Raw genomic sequence first — 24,052 nt, forward strand, 5'->3', positions numbered from 1 at the left:
TGGATGCTGGAAGTCACTGATCATTCTGGATGCTGGAAGTCACTGATCATCACGGATGCTGGAAGTCACTGATCGTCACAGATGCTGGAAGTCACTGATCATCATGGATGCTGGAATTCACTGATCACGGATGCTGGAAGTCACTGATCATCATGGATGCTGGAAGTCACTGATCATTCTGGATGCTGGAAGTCACTGATCATCACGGATGCTGGAAGTCACTGATCGTCACAGATGCTGGAAGTCACTGATCATCATGGATGCTGGAAGTCACTGATCATCACGGATGCTGGAAGTCACTGATCATCACAGATACTGGAAGTCACTCATCACGGATGCGGGAAGTCACTGATCATGGATGCTGGAAGTCACTGATCATCACAGATACTGGAAGTCACTCATCACGGATGCTGGAAATAACTGATCATCATGGATGCTGGAAGTCACTGATCATCGTGGTTGCTGGAAGTCACTGATCATTGTGGATGCTGGAAGTCACTGATCATTCTGGATGCTGGAAGTCACTGATCATCATGGATGCTGGAAGTCACTGATCATTCTGTATGCTGGAAGTCACTGATCATCACGGATGCTGGAAGTCACTGATCATCACAGATACTGGAAGTCACTCATCACGGATGCTGGAAATAACTGATCATCATGGATGCTGGAAGTCACTGATCATCGTGGTTGCTGGAAGTCACTGATCATTGTGGATGCTGGAAGTCACTGATCATTCTGGATGCTGGAAGTCACTGATCATCATGGATGCTGGAAGTCACTGATCATTCTGTATGCTGGAAGTCACTGATCATCACGGATGCTGGAAGTCACTGATCATCATGGATGCTGGAAGTCACTGATCATCGTGGATGCTGGAAGTCACTGATCATCGTGGATGCTGGAAGTCACTGATCATTCTGGATGCTGGAAGTCACTGATCATCATGGATGCTGGAAGTCACTGATCATTCTGGATGCTGGAAGTCACTGATCATCACGGATGCTGGAAGTCACTTATCATCATGGATGCTGGAAGTCACTGATCATTCTGGATGCTGGAGTCACAGATCACGGATGCTGGAAGTCACTGATCATCACGGATGCTGGAGGTCACTGATCACGCATGCTGCAAGTCACTGATCATTCTGGATGCTGGAAGTCACTGATCATCATGGATGCTGGAAGTCACTGATCATTCTGGATGCTGGAAGTCACTGATCACGGATGCTGGAAGTCACTGATCGTCACGGATGCTGGAGGTCACTGATCACGCATGCTGGAAGTCACTGATCATTGTGGATGCTGGAAGTCACTGATCATCACGGATGCTGGAAGTCACTGAGCATCACGGAATCTGGAAGTCACTGATCATCACGGATGCTGAAATTCACTGATCATCATGGATGCAGGAAGTCACTGATCATCGTGGATGCTGGAAGTCACTGATCATTCTGGATGCTGGAAGTCACTGATCATCTTGGATGCTGGAAATCACTGATCATAAAGGATGCTGGAATTCACTGATTACGGATGCTGGAAGTCACTGATCACGGATGATGGAAGTCACTGATCATCACGGATGCTGGAAGTCAATGATCGTCACAGATGCTGGAAGTCACTGATCATCATGGATGCTCGAATTCACTGATCACGGATGCTGGAAGTCACTAATCAGCATGAATGATGGAAGTCACTGATCATCACGGATGCTGGAAGTCACTGATCATCACGGATGCTGGAAGTCACTGATCATGGATGCTGGAAGTCACTGATCATGGACGCTGGAAGTCACTGATCATTACCGACGCTGGAAGTCACTGATCATCACGGATACTGGAAGTAACTGATCATCATGGATGCTGGAAGTCACTGATCATCGTGGATGCTGGAAGTCACTGATCATCGTGGATGCTGGAAGTCACTGATCATTCTGGATGCTGGAAGTCACTGATCATCCTGGATGCTGGAAGTCACTGATCATTCTGGATGCTGGAAGTCACTGATCATCACGGATGCCGGAAGTCACTGATCATCATGGATGCTGGAAGTCACTGATCAGCATGAATGCTGGAAGTCACTGATCATCACGGATGCTGGAAGTCACTGATCATCACAGATACTGGAAGTCACTCATCACGGATGCTGGAAGTCACTGATCACGGATGCTGGAAGTCACTGATCATTACCGACGCTGGAAGTCACTGATCATCACGGATGCTGGAAGTAACTGATCATCATGGATGCTGTAAGTCACTGATCATCGTGGTTGCTGGAAGTCACTGATCATCGTGGATGCTGGAAGTCACTGATCATTCTGGATGCTGGAAGTCACTGATCATCATGGATGCTGGAAGTCACTGATCATTCTGTATGCTAGAAGTCACTGATCATCACGGATGCTGGAAGTCACTGATCATCATGGATGCTGGAAGTCACTGATCATCGTGGATGCTGGAAGTCACTGATCATCGTGGATGCTGGAAGTCACTGATCATTCTGGATGCTGGAAGTCACTGATCATCGTGGATGCTGGAAGTCACTGATCATTCTGGATGCTGGAAGTCACTGATCATCATGGATGCTGGAAGTCACTGATCATTCTGGATGCTGGAAGTCACTGATCATCACGGATGCCGGAAGTCACTGATCATCATGGATGCTGGACGTCACTGATCATCACGGATGTTGGAAGTCACTGATCACGGATGCTGGAAGTCACTGATCATCGTGGATGCTGGAAGTCACTGATCATCATGAATGCTGGAAGTCACTGATCATCACGGATGTTGGAAGTCACTGATCACGGATGCTGGAAGTCACTGATCATCACAAATGCTGGAAGGCACGGATCACAGATGCTGGAAGTCACGGATCACGGATGCTGGAAGTCACTGATCATCACAGATGCTGGAAGACTCTGGTCACGGATGCTGGAAGTCACTGATCATCACGGATACTGGAAGTCACTGATCATCACGGACGCTGGAAGTCACTGATCATCACGGACGCTGGAGGTCACTGATCATCGTGGATGCTGGAAGTCACTGATCATCACGGATGCTGGAAGTCACTGATCATCATGGATGCTGGAAGTCACTGATCGTCGTGGATGCTGGAAGTCACTGATCATCATGGATGCTGGATGTCACTGATCACAGATGCTGCAATTCACTGATCATCACGGATGCTGGAAGTAACTGATCATCGTGGATGCTGGAAGTCACTGATCATCGTGGATGCTGGAAGTCACTGATCATTCTGGATGCTGGAAGTCACTGATCATCATGGATGCTGGAAGTCACTGATCATTCTGGATGCTGGAAGTCACTGATCATCACGGATGCTGGAAGTCACTGATCATCATGGATGCAGGAAGTCACTGATCATTCTGGATGCTGGAAGTCACTGATCATCACGGATGGTGGAAGTCACTGATCGTCACAGATGCTGGAAGTCACTGATCATCATGGATGCTGGAATTCACTGATCACGGATGCTGGAAGTCACTGATCAGCATGAATGCTGGAAGTCACTGATCATCACGGATGCTGGAAGTCACTGATCATCACAGATACTGGAAGTCACTCATCACGGATGCGGGAAGTCACTGATCATGGATGCTGGAAGTCACTGATCATCACAGATACTGGAAGTCACTCATCACGGATGCTGGAAATAACTGATCATCATGGATGCTGGAAGTCACTGATCATCGTTGTTGCTGGAAGTCACTGATCATCGTGGATGCTGGAAGTCACTGATCATTCTGGATGCTGGAAGTCACTGATCATCATGGATGCTGGAAGTCACTGATCATTCTGTATGCTGGAAGTCACTGATCATCACGGATGCTGGAAGTCACTGATCATCATGGATGCTGGAAGTCACTGATCATCGTGGATGCTGGAAGTCACTGATCATCGTGGATGCTGGAAGTCACTGATCATTCTGGATGCTGGAAGTCACTGATCATCATGGATGCTGGAAGTCACTGATCATTCTGGATGCTGGAAGTCACTGATCATCACGGATGCTGGAAGTCACATATCATCATGGATGCTGGAAATCACTGATCATTCTGGATGCTGGAGTCACAGATCACGGATGCTGGAAGTCACTGATCATCACGGATGCTGGAGGTCACTGATCACGCATGCTGCAAGTCACTGATCATTCTGGATGCTGGAAGTCACTGATCATCATGGATGCTGGAAGTCACTGATCATTCTGGATGCTGGAAGTCACTGATCACGGATGCTGGAAGTCACTGATCGTCACGGATGCTGGAGGTCACTGATCACGCATGCTGGAAGTCACTGATCATTGTGGATGCTGGAAGTCACTGATCATCACGGATGCTGGAAGTCACTGAGCATCACGGAATCTGGAAGTCACTGATCATCACGGATGCTGAAATTCACTGATCATCATGGATGCAGGAAGTCACTGATCATCGTGGATGCTAGAAGTCACTGATCATTCTGGATGCTGGAAGTCACTGATCATCTTGGATGCTGGAAGTCACTGATCATAAAGGATGCTGGAATTCACTGATTACGGATGCTGGAAGTCACTGATCACGGATGATGGAAGTCACTGATCATCACGGATGCTGGAAGTCAATGATCGTCACAGAAGCTGGATGTCACTGATCATCATGGATGCTCGAATTCACTGATCACGGATGCTGGAAGTCACTAATCAGCATGAATGATGGAAGTCACTGATCATCACGGATGCTGGAAGTCACTGATCATCACGGATACTGGAAGTCACTCATCACGGATGCTGGAAGTCACTGATCATGGATGCTGGAAGTCACTGATCATGGACGCTGGAAGTCACTGATCATTACCGACGCTGGAAGTCACTGATCATCACGGATACTGGAAGTAACTGATCATCATGGATGCTGGAAGTCACTGATCATCGTGGATGCTGGAAGTCACTGATCATCGTGGATGCTGGAAGTCACTGATCATTCTGGATGCTGGAAGTCACTGATCATCATGGATGCTGGAAGTCACTGATCATTCTGGATGCTGGAAGTCACTGATCATCACGGATGCCGGAAGTCACTGATCATCATGGATGCTGGAAGTCACTGATCAGCATGAATGCTGGAAGTCACTGATCATCACGGATGCTGGAAGTCACTGATCATCACATATACTGGAAGTCACTCATCACGGATGCTGGAAGTCACTGATCACGGATGCTGGAAGTCACTGATAATTACCGACGCTGGAAGTCACTGATCATCACGGATGCTGGAAGTAACTGATCATCATGGATGCTGTAAGTCACTGATCATCGTGGTTGCTGGAAGTCACTGATCATCGTGGATGCTGGAAGTCACTGATCATTCTGGATGCTGGAAGTCACTGATCATCATGGATGCTGGAAGTCACTGATCATTCTGTATGCTGGAAGTCACTGATCATCACGGATGCTGGAAGTCACTGATCATCATGGATGCTGGAAGTCACTGATCATCGTGGATGCTGTAAGTCACTGATCATCGTGGATGCTGGAAGTCACTGATCATTCTGGATGCTGGAAGTCACTGATCATCATGGATGCTGGAAGTCACTGATCATTCTGGATGCTGGAGTCACAGATCACGGATGCTGGAAGTCACTGATCATCATGGATGCTGGAGGTCACTGATCACGCATGCTGCAAGTCACTGATCATCGTGGATGCTGGAAGTCACTGATCATCACGGATGATGGAATTCACTGATCATCATGGATGCTGGAAGTCACTGATCATCACGGATGCTGGCAGTCACTGATCATCATGGATGCTGGAAGTCACTGATCATCATGGATGCTGGAAGTCACTGATCATCATGGATGCTGGAAGTCACTGATCACTGATGATGGAAGTCACTGATCATCGTGGATGCTGGAAGTAAATGATCATCGTGGATGCTGGAAGTCACTGATCATCATGGATGCTGGAAGTCACTGATCACGGATGTTGGAAGTCACTGATCATCATGAATGCTGGAAGTCACTGATCATCACGGATGTTGGAAGACACTGATCATCGTGGATGCTGGAAGTCACTGATCATCACGGATGCTGGAAGTCACTGATCACGGATGCTGGAAGTCACTGATCATCATGGATGCTGGACGTCACTGATCATCATAGATCGTGGAAGTCATTGATCATCGTGGATGCTGGAATTCACTGATCATCATGGATACTGGAAGTCACTGATCATCACGGATGCTGGAAGTCACTTAACATCGTGGATGCTGGAAGTCACTGATCATCACGGATGCTAGAAGTCACTGATCATTCAGGATGCTGGAAGTCACTGATCATCATGGATGCTGGAAGTCACTGATCATCATGGATGCTGGAAGTCACTGATCATTCTGGATGCTGGAAGTCACTGATCATGGATGCTGGACGTCACTGATCATCACGGATGCTGGAAGTCACTGACCACGGATGCTGGAAGTCACTGATCATCGTGGATGCTGGAAGTCACTGATCATCATGAATGCTGGAAGTCACTGATCATCACGGATGTTGGAAGTCACTGATCACGGATGCTGGAAGTCACTGATCATCACAAATGCTGGAAGGCACGGATCACGGATGCTGGAAGTCACGGATCACGGATGCTGGAAGTCACTGATCATCACAGATGCTGGAAGACTCTGGTCACGGATGCTGGAAGTCACTGATCATCACGGATACTGGAAGTCACTGATCATCACGGACGCTGGAAGTCACTGATCATCACGGACGCTGGAGGTCACTGATCATCGTGAATGCTGGAAGTCACTGATCATCACGGATGCTGGAAGTCACTGATCATCATGGATGCTGGAAGTCACTGATCGTCGTGGATGCTGGAAGTCACTGATCATCATGGATGCTGGAAGTCAATGATCGTCACAGATGCTGGAAGTCACTGATCATCATGGATGCTCGAATTCACTGATCACGGATGCTGGAAGTCACTGATCAGCATGAATGCTGAAAGTCACTGATCATCACGGATGCTGGAAGTCACTGATCATCACAAATCCTGGAAGGCACGGATCACGGATGCTGGAAGTCACGGATCACGGATGCTGGAAGTCACTGATCATCACAGATGCTGGAAGACTGGTCACGGATGCTGGAAGTCACTGATCATCACGGATACTGGAAGTCACTGATCATCACGGACGCTGGAAGTCACTGATCATCACGGACGCTGGAGGTCACTGATCATCGTGGATGCTGGAAGTCACTGATCATCACGGATGCTGGAAGTCACTGATCATCATGGATGCTGGAAGTCATAGATCATCACGGATGCTGGAATTCACTGATTACGGATGCTGGAAGTCACTGATCACGGATGATGGAAGTTACTGATCATCACGGATGCTGGAAGTCAATGATCGTCACAGATGCTGGAAGTCACTGATCATCATGGATGCTCGAATTCACTGATCACGGATGCTGGAAGTCACTGATCAGCATGAATGCTGAAAGTCACTGATCATCACGGATGCTGGAAGTCACTGATCATCACGGATACTGGAAGTCACTGATCACGGATGATGAAAGTCACTGATCATCACGGATGCTCAAAGTCAATGATCGTCACAGATGCTGGAAGTCACTGATCATCATGGATGCTGGAATTCACTGATCACGGATGCTGGAAGTCACTGATCATCATGGATGCTGGAAGTCACTGATCATTCTGGATGCTGGAAGTCACTGATCATCACGGATGCTGGAAGTCACTGATCATCACGGATGCTGGAAGTAACTGATCATCATGGATGCTGGAAGTCACTGATCATCGTGGATGCTGGAAGTCATTGATCATCGTGGATGCTGGAAGTCACTGATCATTCTGGATGCTGGAAGTCACTGATCATCATGGATGCTGGAAGTCACTGATCATTCTGGATGCTGGAAGTCACTGATCATCACGGATGCTGGAAGTCACTGATCATCATGGATGCTGGAAGTCACTGATCATTCTGGATGCTGTAAGTCACTGATCATCACGGATGCTGGAAGTCACTGATCGTCACAGATGCTGGAAGTCACTGATCATCATGGATGCTGGAATTCACTGATCACGGATGCTGGAAGTCACTGATCATCATGGATGCTGGAAGTCACTGATCATTCTGGATGCTGGAAGTCACTGATCATCACGGATGCTGGAAGTCACTGATCGTCACAGATGCTGGAAGTCACTGATCATCATGGATGCTGGAATTCACTGATCACGGATGCTGGAAGTCACTGATCAGCATGAATGCTGGAAGTCACTGATCATCACGGATGCTGGAAGTCACTGATCATCACAGATACTGGAAGTCACTCATCACGGATGCGGGAAGTCACTGATCATGGATGCTGGAAGTCACTGATCATCACAGATACTGGAAGTCACTCATCACGGATGCTGGAAATAACTGATCATCATGGATGCTGGAAGTCACTGATCATCGTGGTTGCTGGAAGTCACTGATCATCGTGGATGCTGGAAGTCACTGATCATTCTGGATGCTGGAAGTCACTGATCATCATGGATGCTGGAAGTCACTGATAATTCTGTATGCTGGAAGTCACTGATCATCACGGATGCTGGAAGTCACTGATCATCATGGATGCTGGAAGTCACTGATCATCGTGGATGCTGGAAGTCACTGATCATCGTGGATGCTGGAAGTCACTGATCATTCTGGATGCTGGAAGTCACTGATCATCATGGATGCTGGAAGTCACTGATCATTCTGGATGCTGGAAGTCACTGATCATCACGGATGCTGGAAGTCACTTATCATCATGGATGCTGGAAGTCACTGATCATTCTGGATGCTGGAGTCACAGATCACGGATGCTGGAAGTCACTGATCATCACGGATGCTGGAGGTCACTGATCACGCATGCTGCAAGTCACTGATCATTCTGGATGCTGGAAGTCACTGATCATCATGGATGCTGGAAGTCACTGATCATTCTGGATGCTGGAAGTCACTGATCACGGATGCTGAAAGTCACTGATCGTCACGGATGCTGGAGGTCACTGATCACGCATGCTGGAAGTCACTGATCATTGTGGATGCTGGAAGTCACTGATCATCACGGATGCTGGAAGTCACTGAGCATCACGGAATCTGGAAGTCACTGATCATCACGGATGCTGAAATTCACTGATCATCATGGATGCAGGAAGTCACTGATCATCGTGGATGCTGGAAGTCACTGATCATTCTGGATGCTGGAAGTCACTGATCATCTTGGATGCTGGAAATCACTGATCATAAAGGATGCTGGAATTCACTGATTACGGATGCTGGAAGTCACTGATCACGGATGATGGAAGTCACTGATCATCACGGATGCTGGAAGTCAATGATCGTCACAGATGCTGGAAGTCACTGATCATCATGGATGCTCGAATTCACTGATCACGGATGCTGGAAGTCACTAATCAGCATGAATGATGGAAGTCACTGATCATCACGGATGCTGGAAGTCACTGATCATCACGGATGCTGGAAGTCACTGATCATGGATGCTGGAAGTCACTGATCATGGACGCTGGAAGTCACTGATCATTACCGACGCTGGAAGTCACTGATCATCACGGATACTGGAAGTAACTGATCATCATGGATGCTGGAAGTCACTGATCATCGTGGATGCTGGAAGTCACTGATCATCGTGGATGCTGGAAGTCACTGATCATTCTGGATGCTGGAAGTCACTGATCATCATGGATGCTGGAAGTCACTGATCATTCTGGATGCTGGAAGTCACTGATCATCACGGATGCCGGAAGTCACTGATCATCATGGATGCTGGAAGTCACTGATCAGCATGAATGCTGGAAGTCACTGATCATCACGGATGCTGGAAGTCACTGATCATCACAGATACTGGAAGTCACTCATCACGGATGCTGGAAGTCTCTGATCACGGATGCTGGAAGTCACTGATCATTACCGACGCTGGAAGTCACTGATCATCACGGATGCTGGAAGTAACTGATCATCATGGATGCTGTAAGTCACTGATCATCGTGGATGCTGGAAGTCATTGATCATCGTGGATGCTGGAAGTCACTGATCATTCTGGATGCTGGAAGTCACTGATCATCATGGATGCTGGAAGTCACTGATCATTCTGGATGCTGGAAGTCACTGATCATCACGGATGCTGGAAGTCACTGATCATCATGGATGCTGGAAGTCACTGATCATTCTGGATGCTGGAAGTCACTGATCATCACGGATGCTGGAAGTCACTGATCGTCACAGATGCTGGAAGTCACTGATCATCATGGATGCTGGAATTCACTGATCACGGATGCTGGAAGTCACTGATCATCATGGATGCTGGAAGTCACTGATCATTCTGGATGCTGGAAGTCACTGATCATCACGGATGCTGGAAGTCACTGATCGTCACAGATGCTGGAAGTCACTGATCATCATGGATGCTGGAATTCACTGATCACGGATGCTGGAAGTCACTGATCAGCATGAATGCTGGAAGTCACTGATCATCACGGATGCTGGAAGTCACTGATCATCACAGATACTGGAAGTCACTCATCACGGATGCGGGAAGTCACTGATCATGGATGCTGGAAGTCACTGATCATCACAGATACTGGAAGTCACTCATCACGGATGCTGGAAATAACTGATCATCATGGATGCTGGAAGTCACTGATCATCGTGGTTGCTGGAAGTCACTGATCATCGTGGATGCTGGAAGTCACTGATCATTCTGGATGCTGGAAGTCACTGATCATCATGGATGCTGGAAGTCACTGATCATTCTGTATGCTGGAAGTCACTGATCATCACGGATGCTGGAAGTCACTGATCATCATGGATGCTGGAAGTCACTGATCATCGTGGATGCTGGAAGTCACTGATCATCGTGGATGCTGGAAGTCACTGATCATTCTGGATGCTGGAAGTCACTGATCATCATGGATGCTGGAAGTCACTGATCATTCTGGATGCTGGAAGTCACTGATCATCACGGATGCTGGAAGTCACTTATCATCATGGATGCTGGAAGTCACTGATCATTCTGGATGCTGGAGTCACAGATCACGGATGCTGGAAGTCACTGATCACGCATGCTGCAAGTCACTGATCATTCTGGATGCTGGAAGTCACTGATCATCATGGATGCTGGAAGTCACTGATCATTCTGGATGCTGGAAGTCACTGATCACGGATGCTGGAAGTCACTGATCGTCACGGATGCTGGAGGTCACTGATCACGCATGCTGGAAGTCACTGATCATTGTGGATGCTGGAAGTCACTGATCATCACGGATGCTGGAAGTCACTGAGCATCACGGAATCTGGAAGTCACTGATCATCACGGATGCTGAAATTCACTGATCATCATGGATGCAGGAAGTCACTGATCATCGTGGATGCTGGAATTCACTGATCATTCTGGATGCTGGAAGTCACTGATCATCTTGGATGCTGGAAATCACTGATCATAAAGGATGCTGGAATTCACTGATTACGGATGCTGGAAGTCACTGATCACGGATGATGGAAGTCACTGATCATCACGGATGCTGGAAGTCAATGATCGTCACAGATGCTGGAAGTCACTGATCATCATGGATGCTCGAATTCACTGATCACGGATGCTGGAAGTCACTAATCAGCATGAATGATGGAAGTCACTGATCATCACGGATGCTGGAAGTCACTGATCATCACGGATGCTGGAAGTCACTGATCATGGATGCTGGAAGTCACTGATCATGGACGCTGGAAGTCACTGATCATTACCGACGCTGGAAGTCACTGATCATCACGGATACTGGAAGTAACTGATCATCATGGATGCTGGAAGTCACTGATCATCGTGGATGCTGGAAGTCACTGATCATCGTGGATGCTGGAAGTCACTGATCATTCTGGATGCTGGAAGTCACTGATCATCCTGGATGCTGGAAGTCACTGATCATTCTGGATGCTGGAAGTCACTGATCATCACGGATGCCGGAAGTCACTGATCATCATGGATGCTGGAAGTCACTGATCAGCATGAATGCTGGAAGTCACTGATCATCACGGATGCTGGAAGTCACTGATCATCACAGATACTGGAAGTCACTCATCACGGATGCTGGAAGTCACTGATCACGGATGCTGGAAGTCACTGATCATTACCGACGCTGGAAGTCACTGATCATCACGGATGCTGGAAGTAACTGATCATCATGGATGCTGTAAGTCACTGATCATCGTGGTTGCTGGAAGTCACTGATCATCGTGGATGCTGGAAGTCACTGATCATTCTGGATGCTGGAAGTCACTGATCATCATGGATGCTGGAAGTCACTGATCATTCTGTATGCTAGAAGTCACTGATCATCACGGATGCTGGAAGTCACTGATCATCATGGATGCTGGAAGTCACTGATCATCGTGGATGCTGGAAGTCACTGATCATCGTGGATGCTGGAAGTCACTGATCATTCTGGATGCTGGAAGTCACTGATCATCACGGATGCCGGAAGTCACTGATCATCATGGATGCTGGAAGTCACTGATCAGCATGAATGCTGGAAGTCACTGATCATCACAGATACTGGAAGTCACTCATCACGGATGCTGGAAGTCACTGATCACGGATGCTGGAAGTCACTGATAATTACCGACGCTGGAAGTCACTGATCATCACGGATGCTGGAAGTAACTGATCATCATGGATGCTGTAAGTCACTGATCATCGTGGTTGCTGGAAGTCACTGATCATCGTGGATGCTGGAAGTCACTGATCATTCTGGATGCTGGAAGTCACTGATCATCATGGATGCTGGAAGTCACTGATCATTCTGTATGCTGGAAGTCACTGATCATCACGGATGCTGGAAGTCACTGATCATCATGGATGCTGGAAGTCACTGATCATCGTGGATGCTGTAAGTCACTGATCATCGTGGATGCTGGAAGTCACTGATCATCGTGGATGCTGTAAGTCACTGATCATCGTGGATGCTGGAAGTCACTGATCATCATGGATGCTGGAAGTCACTGATCATCATGGATGCTCGAATTCACTGATCACGGATGCTGGAAGTCACTGATCAGCATGAATGCTGAAAGTCACTGATCATCACGGATGCTGGAAGTCACTGATCATCACGGATACTGGAAGTCACTGATCACGGATGATGGAAGTTACTGATCATCACGGATGCTGGAAGTCAATGATCGTCACAGATGCTGGAAGTCACTGATCATCATGGATGCTCGAATTCACTGATCACGGATGCTGGAAGTCACTGATCAGCATGAATGCTGAAAGTCACTGATCATCACGGATGCTGGAAGTCACTGATCATCACGGATACTGGAAGTCACTGATCACGGATGATGAAAGTCACTGATCATCACGGATGCTCAAAGTCAATGATCGTCACAGATGCTGGAAGTCACTGATCATCATGGATGCTGGAATTCACTGATCACGGATGCTGGAAGTCACTGATCATCATGGATGCTGGAAGTCACTGATCATTCTGGATGCTGGAAGTCACTGATCATCACGGATGCTGGAAGTCACTGATCATCACGGATGCTGGAAGTAACTGATCATCATGGATGCTGGAAGTCACTGATCATCGTGGATGCTGGAAGTCACTGATCATCGTGGATGCTGGAAGTCACTGATCATTCTGGATGCTGGAAGTCACTGATCATCATGGATGCTGGAAGTCACTGATCATTCTGGATGCTGGAAGTCACTGATCATCACGGATGCTGGAAGTCACTGATCATCATGGACGCTGGAAGTCACTGATCATTCTGGATGCTGGAAGTCACTGATCATCACGGATGCTGGAAGTCACTGATCGTCACAGATGCTGGAAGTCACTGATCATCATGGATGCTGGAATTAACTGATCACGGATGCAGGAAGTCACTGATCATCATGGATGCTGGAAGTCACTGATCATTCTGGATGCTGGAAGTCACTGATCATCACGGATGCTGGAAGTCACTGATCGTCACAGATGCTGGAAGTCACTGATCATCATGGATGCTGGAATTCACTGATCACGGATGCTGGAAGTCACTGATCAGCATGAATGCTGGAAGTCACTGATCATCACGGATGCTGGAAGTCACTGATCATCACAGATACTGGAAGTCACTCATCACGGATGCGGGAAGTCACTGATCATGGATGCTGGAAGTCACTGATCATCACAGATACTGGAAGTCACTCATCACGGATGCTGGAAATAACTGATCATCATGGATGCTGGAAGTCACTGATCATCGTGGTTGCTGGAAGTCACTGATCATCGTGGATGCTGGAAGTCACTGATCATTCTGGATGCTGGAAGTCACTGATCATCATGGATGCTGGAAGTCACTGATCATTCTGTATGCTGGAAGTCACTGATCATCACGGATGCTGGAAGTCACTGATCATCATGGATGCTGGAAGTCACTGATCATCGTGGATGCTGGAAGTCACTGATCATCGTGGATGCTGGAAGTCACTGATCATTCTGGATGCTGGAAGTCACTGATCATCATGGATGCTGGAAGTCACTGATCATTCTGGATGCTGGAAGTAACTGATCATCACGGATGCTGGAAGTCACTTATCATCATGGATGCTGGAAGTCACTGATCATTCTGGATGCTGGAGTCACAGATCACGGATGCTGGAAGTCACTGATCATCACGGATGCTGGAGGTCACTGATCACGCATGCTGCAAGTCACTGATCATTCTGGATGCTGGAAGTCACTGATCATCATGGATGCTGGAAGTCACTGATCATTCTGGATGCTGGAAGTCACTGATCACGGATGCTGGAAGTCACTGATCGTCACGGATGCTGGAGGTCACTGATCACGCATGCTGGAAGTCACTGATCATTGTGGATGCTGGAAGTCACTGATCATCACGGATGCTGGAAGTCACTGAGCATCACGGAATCTGGAAGTCACTGATCATCACAGATACTGGAAGTCACTCATCACGGATGCTGGAAGTCACTGATCACGGATGCTGGAAGTCACTGATCATTACCGACGCTGGAAGTCACTGATCATCACGGATGCTGGAAGTAACTGATCATCATGGATGCTGTAAGTCACTGATCATCGTGGTTGCTGGAAGTCACTGATCATCGTGGATGCTGGAAGTCACTGATCATTCTGGATGCTGGAAGTCACTGATCATCATGGATGCTGGAAGTCACTGATCATTCTGTATGCTGGAAGTCACTGATCATCACGGATGCTGGAAGTCACTGATCATCATGGATGCTGGAAGTCACTGATCATCGTGGATGCTGGAAGTCACTGATCATCGTGGATGCTGAAAGTCACTGATCATTCTGGATGCTGGAAGTCACTGATCATCATGGATGCTGGAAGTCACTGATCATTCTGGATGCTGGAGTCACAGATCACGGATGCTGGAAGTCACTGATCATCACGGATGCTGGAGGTCACTGATCACGCATGCTGCAAGTCACTGATCATCGTGGATGCTGGAAGTCACTGATCATCACGGATGCTGGAATTCACTGATCATCATGGATGCTGGAAGTCACTGATCATCACGGATGCTGGCAGTCACTGATCATCATGGATGCTGGAAGTCACTGATCATCATGGATGCTGGAAGTCACTGATCACTGATGATGGAAGTCACTGATCATCGTGGATGCTGGAAGTAACTGATCATCGTGGATGCTGGAAGTCACTGATCATCATGGATGCTGGAAGTCACTGATCACAGATGTTGGAAGTCACTGATCATCATGAATGCTGGAAGTCACTGATCACTGATGTTGGAATTCACTGATCATCACGGATGCTGGAATTCACTGATCATCACGGATGCTGGAATTCACTGATCTTGGATGCTGGAAGTCATAGATCATCACGGATGCTGGAATTCACTGATTACGGATGCTGGAAGTCACTGATCACGGATGATGGAAGTTACTGATCATCACGGATGCTGGAAGTCAATGATCGTCACAGATGCTGGAAGTCACTGATCATCATGGATGCTCGAATTCACTGATCACGGATGCTGGAAGTCACTGATCAGCATGAATGCTGAAAGTCACTGATCATCACGGATGCTGGAAGTCACTGATCATCACAAATGCTGGAAGGCACGGATCACGGATGCTGGAAGTCACGGATCACGGATGCTGGAAGTCACTGATCATCACAGATGCTGGAAGACTCTGGTCACGGATGCTGGAAGTCACTGATCATCACGGATACTGGAAGTCACTGATCATCACGGACGCTGGAAGTCATTGATCATCACGGACGCTGGAGGTCACTGATCATCGTGGATGCTGGAAGTCACTGATCATCACGGATGCTGGAAGTCACTGATCATCATGGATGCTGGAAGTCATAGATCATCACGGATGCTGGAATTCACTGATTACGGATGCTGGAAGTCACTGATCACGGATGATGGAAGTTACTGATCATCACGGATGCTGGAAGTCAATGATCGTCACAGATGCTGGAAGTCACTGATCATCATGGATGTTCGAATTCACTGATCACGGATGCTGGAAGTCACTGATCAGCATGAATGCTGAAAGTCACTGATCATCACGGATGCTGGAAGTCACTGATCATCACGGATACTGGAAGTCACTGATCACGGATGATGAAAGTCACTGATCATCACGGATGCTCAAAGTCAATGATCGTCACAGATGCTGGAAGTCACTGATCATCATCGATGCTGGAATTCACTGATCACGGATGCTGGAAGTCACTGATCATCATGGATGCTGGAAGTCACTGATCATTCTGGATGCTGGAAGTCACTGATCATCACGGATGCTGGAAGTCACTGATCATCACGGATGCTGGAAGTAACTGATCATCATGGATGCTGGAAGTCACTGATCATCGTGGATGCTGGAAGTCACTGATCATCGTGGATGCTGGAAGTCACTGATCATTCTGGATGCTGGTAGTCACTGATCATCATGGATGCTGGAAGTCACTGATCATTCTGGATGCTGGAAGTCACTGATCATCACGGATGCTGGAAGTCACTGATCATCATGGATGCTGGAAGTCACTGATCATTCTGGATGCTGGAAGTCACTGATCATCACGGATGCTGGAAGTCACTGATCGTCACAGATGCTGGAATTCACTGATCATCATGGATGCTGGAATTCACTGATCACGGATGCTGGAAGTCACTGATCAGCATGAATGCTGGAAGTCACTGATCATCACGGATGCTGGAAGTCACTGATCATCACAGATACTGGAAGTCACTCATCACGGATGCGGGAAGTCACTGATCATGGATGCTGGAAGTCACTGATCATCACAGATACTGGAAGTCACTCATCACGGATGCTGGAAGTAACTGATCATCATGGATGCTGGAAGTCACTGATCATCGTGGTTGCTGGAAGTCACTGATCATCGTGGATGCTGGAAGTCACTGATCATTCTGGATGCTGGAAGTCACTGATCATCATGGATGCTGGAAGTCACTGATCATTCTGTATGCTGGAAGTCACTGATCATCACGGATGCTGGAAGTCACTGATCATCGTGGATGCTGGAAGTCACTGATCATCGTGGATGCTGGAAGTCACTGATCATTGTGGATGCTGGAAGTCACTGATCATCATGGATGCTGGAAGTCACTGATCATTCTGGATGCTGGAAGACACTGATCATCACGGATGCTGGAAGTCACTTATCATCATGGATGCTGGAAGTCACTGATCATTCTGGATGCTGGAGTCACAGATCACGGATGCTGGAAGTCACTGATCATCACGGATGCTGGAGGTCACTGATCACGCATGCTGCAAGTCACTGATCATTCTGGATGCTGGAAGTCACTGATCATCATGGATGCTGGAAGTCACTGATCATTCTGGATGCTGGAAGTCACTGATCACGGATGCTGGAAGTCACTGATCGTCACGGATGCTGGAGGTCACTGATCACGGATGCTGGAAGTCACTGATCATCACGGATGCTGGAAGTCTCTGATCATCGTGGATGCTGGAAGTCACTGATCATCACGGATGCTGGAATTCACTGATCATCATGGATGCTGGAAGTCACTGATCATCACGGATGCTGGCAGTCACTGATCATCATGGATGCTGGAAGTCACTGATCATCATGGATGCTGGAAGTCACTGATCATCATGGATGCTGGAAGTCACTGATCACTGATGATGGAAGTCACTGATCATCGTGGATGCTGGAAGTAACTGATCATCGTGGATGCTGGAAGTCACTGATCATCATGGATGCTGGAAGTCACTGATCACGGATGTTGGAAGTCTCTGATCATCATGAATGCTGGAAGTCACTGATCACTGATGTTGGAATTCACTGATCATCACGGATGTTGGAAGACACTGATCATCGTGGATGCTGGAAGTCACTGATCATCACGGATGCTGGAAGTCACTGATCACGGATGCTGGAAGTCACTGATCATCATGGATGCTGGACGTCACTGATCATCATAGATCCTGGAAGTCATTGATCATCGTGGATGCTGGAATTCACTGATCATCATGGATACTGGAAGTCACTGATCATCACGGATGCTGGAAGTCACTTAACATCGTGGATGCTGGAAGTCACTGATCATCACGGATGCTAGAAGTCACTGATCATTCAGGATGCTGGAAGTCACTGATCATCATGGATGCTGGAAGTCACTGATCATCATGGATGCTGGAAGTCACTGATCATTCTGGATGCTGGAAGTCACTGATCATGGATGCTGGACGTCACTGATCATCACGGATGCTGGAAGTCACTGACCACGGATGCTGGAAGTCACTGATCATCGTGGATGCTGGAAGTCACTGATCATCATGAATGCTGGAAGTCACTGATCATCACGGATGTTGGAAGTCACTGATCACGGATGCTGGAAGTCACTGATCATCACAAATGCTGGAAGGCACGGATCACGGATGCTGGAAGTCACGGATCACGGATGCTGGAAGTCACTGATCATCACAGATGCTGGAAGACTCTGGTCACGGATGCTGGAAGTCACTGATCATCACGGATACTGGAAGTCACTGATCATCATGGACGCTGGAAGTCACTGATCATCACGGACGCTGGAGGTCACTGATCATCGTGGATGCTGGAAGTCACTGATCATCACGGATGCTGGAAGTCACTGATCATCATGGATGCTGGAAGTCACTGATCGTCGTGGATGCTGGAAGTCACTGATCATCATGGATGCTGGATGTCACTGATCACAGATGCTGCAATGCACTGATCATCACGGATGCTGGAATTCACTGATCATCACGGATGCTGGAATTCACTGATCTTGGATGCTGGAAGTCATAGATCATCACGGATGCTGGAATTCACTGATTACGGATGCTGGAAGTCACTGATCACGGATGATGGAAGTTACTGATCATCACGGATGCTGGAAGTCAATGATCGTCACAGATGCTGGAAGTCACTGATCATCATGGATGCTCGAATTCACTGATCACGGATGCTGGAAGTCACTGATCAGCATGAATGCTGAAAGTCACTGATCATCACGGATGCTGGAAGTCACTGATCATCACAAATGCTGGAAGGCACGGATCACGGATGCTGGAAGTCACGGATCACGGATGCTGGAAGTCACTGATCATCACAGATGCTGGAAGACTCTGGTCACGGATGCTGGAAGTCACTGATCATCACGGATACTGGAAGTCACTGATCATCACGGACGCTGGAGGTCACTGATCATCGTGGATGCTGGAAGTCACTGATCATCACGGATGCTGGAAGTCACTGATCATCATGGATGCTGGAAGTCATAGATCATCACGGATGCTGGAATTCACTGATTACGGATGCTGGAAGTCACTGATCACGGATGATGGAAGTTACTGATCATCACGGATGCTGGAAGTCAATGATCGTCACAGATGCTGGAAGTCACTGATCATCATGGATGCTCGAATTCACTGATCACGGATGCTGGAAGTTACTGATCAGCATGAATGCTGAAAGTCACTGATCATCACGGATGCTGGAAGTCACTGATCATCACGGATACTGGAAGTCACTGATCACGGATGATGAAAGTCACTGATCATCACGGATGCTCAAAGTCAATGATCGTCACAGATGCTGGAAGTCACTGATCATCATGGATGCTGGAATTCACTGATCACGGATGCAAGAAGTCACTGATCATCATGGATGCTGGAAGTCACTGATCATTCTGGATGCTGGAAGTCACTGATCATCACGGATGCTGGAAGTCACTGATCATCACGGATGCTGGAAGTAACTGATCATCATGGATGCTGGAAGTCACTGATCATCGTGGATGCTGGAAGTCACTGATCATCACGGATGCTGGAAGTCACTGATCATCATGGATGCTGGAAGTCACTGATCATCATGGATGCTGGAAGTCACTGATCATCACGGATGTTGGAAGTCACTGATCATCATGAATGCTGGAAGTCACTGATCATCACGGATGTTGGAAGTCACTGATCACGGATGCTGGAAGTCACTGATCATCACAAATGCTGGAAGGCACGGATCACGGATGCTGGAAGTCACGGATCACGGATGCTGGAAGTCACTGATCATCACAGATGCTGGAAGACTCTGGTCACGGATGCTGGAAGTCACTGATCATCACGGATACTGGAAGTCACTGATCATCATGGACGCTGGAAGTCACTGATCATCACGGACGCTGGAGGTCAATGATCATCGTGGATGCTGGAAGTCACTGATCATCACGGATGCTGGAAGTCACTGATCATCATGGATGCTGGAAGTCACTGATCGTCGTGGATGCTGGAAGTCACTGATCATCATGGATGCTGGATGTCACTGATCACAGATGCTGCAATTCACTGATCATCACGGATGCTGGAATTCACTGATCATCACGGATGCTGGAATTCACTGATCTTGGATGCTGGAAGTTACTGATCATCACGGATGCTGGAAGTCAATGATCGTCACAGATGCTGGAAGTCACTGATCATCATGGATGCTCGAATTCACTGATCACGGATGCTGGAAGTCACTGATCAGCATGAATGCTGAAAGTCACTGATCATCACGGATGCTGGAAGTCACTGATCATCACAAATGCTGGAAGGCACGGATCACGGATGCTGGAAGTCACGGATCACGGATGCTGGAAGTCACTGATCATCACAGATGCTGGAAGACTCTGGTCACGGATGCTGGAAGTCACTGATCATCACGGATACTGGAAGTCACTGATCATCACGGACGCTGGAGGTCACTGATCATCGTGGATGCTGGAAGTCACTGATCATCACGGATGCTGGAAGTCACTGATCATCATGGATGCTGGAAGTCATAGATCATCACGGATGCTGGAATTCACTGATTACGGATGCTGGAAGTCACTGATCACGGATGATGGAAGTTACTGATCATCACGGATGCTGGAAGTCAATGATCGTCACAGATGCTGGAAGTCACTGATCATCATGGATGCTCGAATTCACTGATCACGGATGCTGGAAGTCACTGATCAGCATGAATGCTGAAAGTCACTGATCATCACGGATGCTGGAAGTCACTGATCATCACGGATACTGGAAGTCACTGATCACGGATGAATAAAGTCACTGATCATCACGGATGCTCAAAGTCAATGATCGTCACAGATGCTGGAAGTCACTGATCATCATGGATGCTGGAATTCACTGATCACGGATGCAAGAAGTCACTGATCATCATGGATGCTGGAAGTCACTGATCATTCTGGATGCTGGAAGTCACTGATCATCACGGATGCTGGAAGTCACTGATCATCACGGATGCTGGAAGTAACTGATCATCATGGATGCTGGAAGTCACTGATCATCGTGGATGCTGGAAGTCACTGATCATCACGGATGCTGGAAGTCACTGATCATCATGGATGCTGGAAGTCATAGATCATCACGGATGCTGGAATTCACTGATTACAGATGCTGGAAGTCACTGATCACGGATGATGGAAGTTACTGATCATCACGGATGCTGGAAGTCAATGATCGTCACAGATGCTGGAAGTCACTGATCATCATGGATGCTCGAATTCACTGATCACGGATGCTGGAAGTCACTGATCAGCATGAATGCTGAAAGTCACTGATCATCACGGATGCTGGAAGTCACTGATCATCACGGATACTGGAAGTCACTGATCACGGATGATGAAAGTCACTGATCATCACGGATGCTCAAAGTCAATGATCGTCACAGATGCTGGAAGTCACTGATCATCATGGATGCTGGAATTCACTGATCACGGATGCTGGAAGTCACTGATCATCATGGATGCTGGAAGTCACTGATCATTCTGGATGCTGGAAGTCACTGATCATCACGGATGCTGGAAGTCACTGATCATCACGGATGCTGGAAGTAACTGATCATCATGGATGCTGGAAGTCACTGATCATCGTGGATGCTGGAAGTCACTGATCATCGTGGATGCTGGAAGTCACTGATCATTCTGGATGCTGGAAGTCACTGATCATCATGGATGCTGGAAGTCACTGATCATTCTGGATGCTGGAAGTCACTGAACATCACGGATGCTGGAAGTCACTGATCATCATGGATGCTGGAAGTCACTGATCATTCTGGATGCTGGAAGTCACTGATCATCACGGATGCTGGAAGTCACTGATCGTCACAGATGCTGGAAGTCACTGATCATCATGGATGCTGGAATTCACTGATCACGGATGCTGGAAGTCACTGATCAGCATGAATGCTGGAAGTCACTGATCATCACGGATGCTGGAAGTCACTGATCATCACAGATACTGGAAGTCACTCATCACGGATGCGGGAAGTCACTGATCATGGATGCTGGAAGTCACTGATCATCACAGATACTGGAAGTCACTCATCACGGATGCTGGAAGTAACTGATCATCATGGATGCTGGAAGTCACTGATCATCGTGGTTGCTGGAAGTCACTGATCATCGTGGATGCTGGAAGTCACTGATCATTCTGGATGCTGGAAGTCACTGATCATCATGGATGCTGGAAGTCACTGATCATTCTGTGTGCTGGAAGTCACTGATCATCACGGATGCTGGAAGTCACTGATCATCATGGATGCTGGAAGTCACTGATCATCGTGGATGCTGGAAGTCACTGATCATCGTGGATGCTGGAAGTCACTGATCATTCTGGATGCTGGAAGTCACTGATCATCATGGATGCTGGAAGTCACTGATCATTCTGGATGCTGGAAGTCACTGATCATCACGGATGCTGGAAGTCACTTATCATCATGGATGCTGGAAGTCACTGATCATTCTGGATGCTGGAGTCACAGATCACGGATGCTGGAAGTCACTGATCATCACGGATGCTGGAGGTCACTGATCACGCATGCGGCAAGTCACTGATCATTCTGGATGCTGGAAGTCACTGATCATCATGGATGCTGGAAGTCACTGATCATTCTGGATGCTGGAAGTCACTGATCACGGATGCTGGAAGTCACTGATCGTCACGGATGCTGGAGGTCACTGATCACGCATGCTGGAAGTCACTGATCATTGTGGATGCTGGAAGTCACTGATCATCACGGATGCTGGAAGTCACTGAGCATCACGGAATCTGGAAGTCACTGATCATCACGGATGCTGAAATTCACTGATCATCATGGATGCAGGAAGTCACTGATCATCGTGGATGCTGGAAGTCACTGATCATTCTGGATGCTGGAAGTCACTGATCATCTTGGATGCTGGAAGTCACTGATCATAAAGGATGCTGGAATTCACTGATTACGGATGCTGGAAGTCACTGATCACGGATGATGGAAGTCACTGATCATCACGGATGCTGGAAGTCAATGATCGTCACAGATGCTGGAAGTCACTGATCATCATGGATGCTCGAATTCACTGATCACGGATGCTGGAAGTCACTAATCAGCATGAATGATGGAAGTCACTGATCATCACG

The sequence above is a fragment of the Hemitrygon akajei genome, chromosome 14 (assembly GCF_048418815.1).
Source record: "Hemitrygon akajei chromosome 14, sHemAka1.3, whole genome shotgun sequence".
NCBI lineage: Eukaryota > Metazoa > Chordata > Chondrichthyes > Myliobatiformes > Dasyatidae > Hemitrygon > Hemitrygon akajei.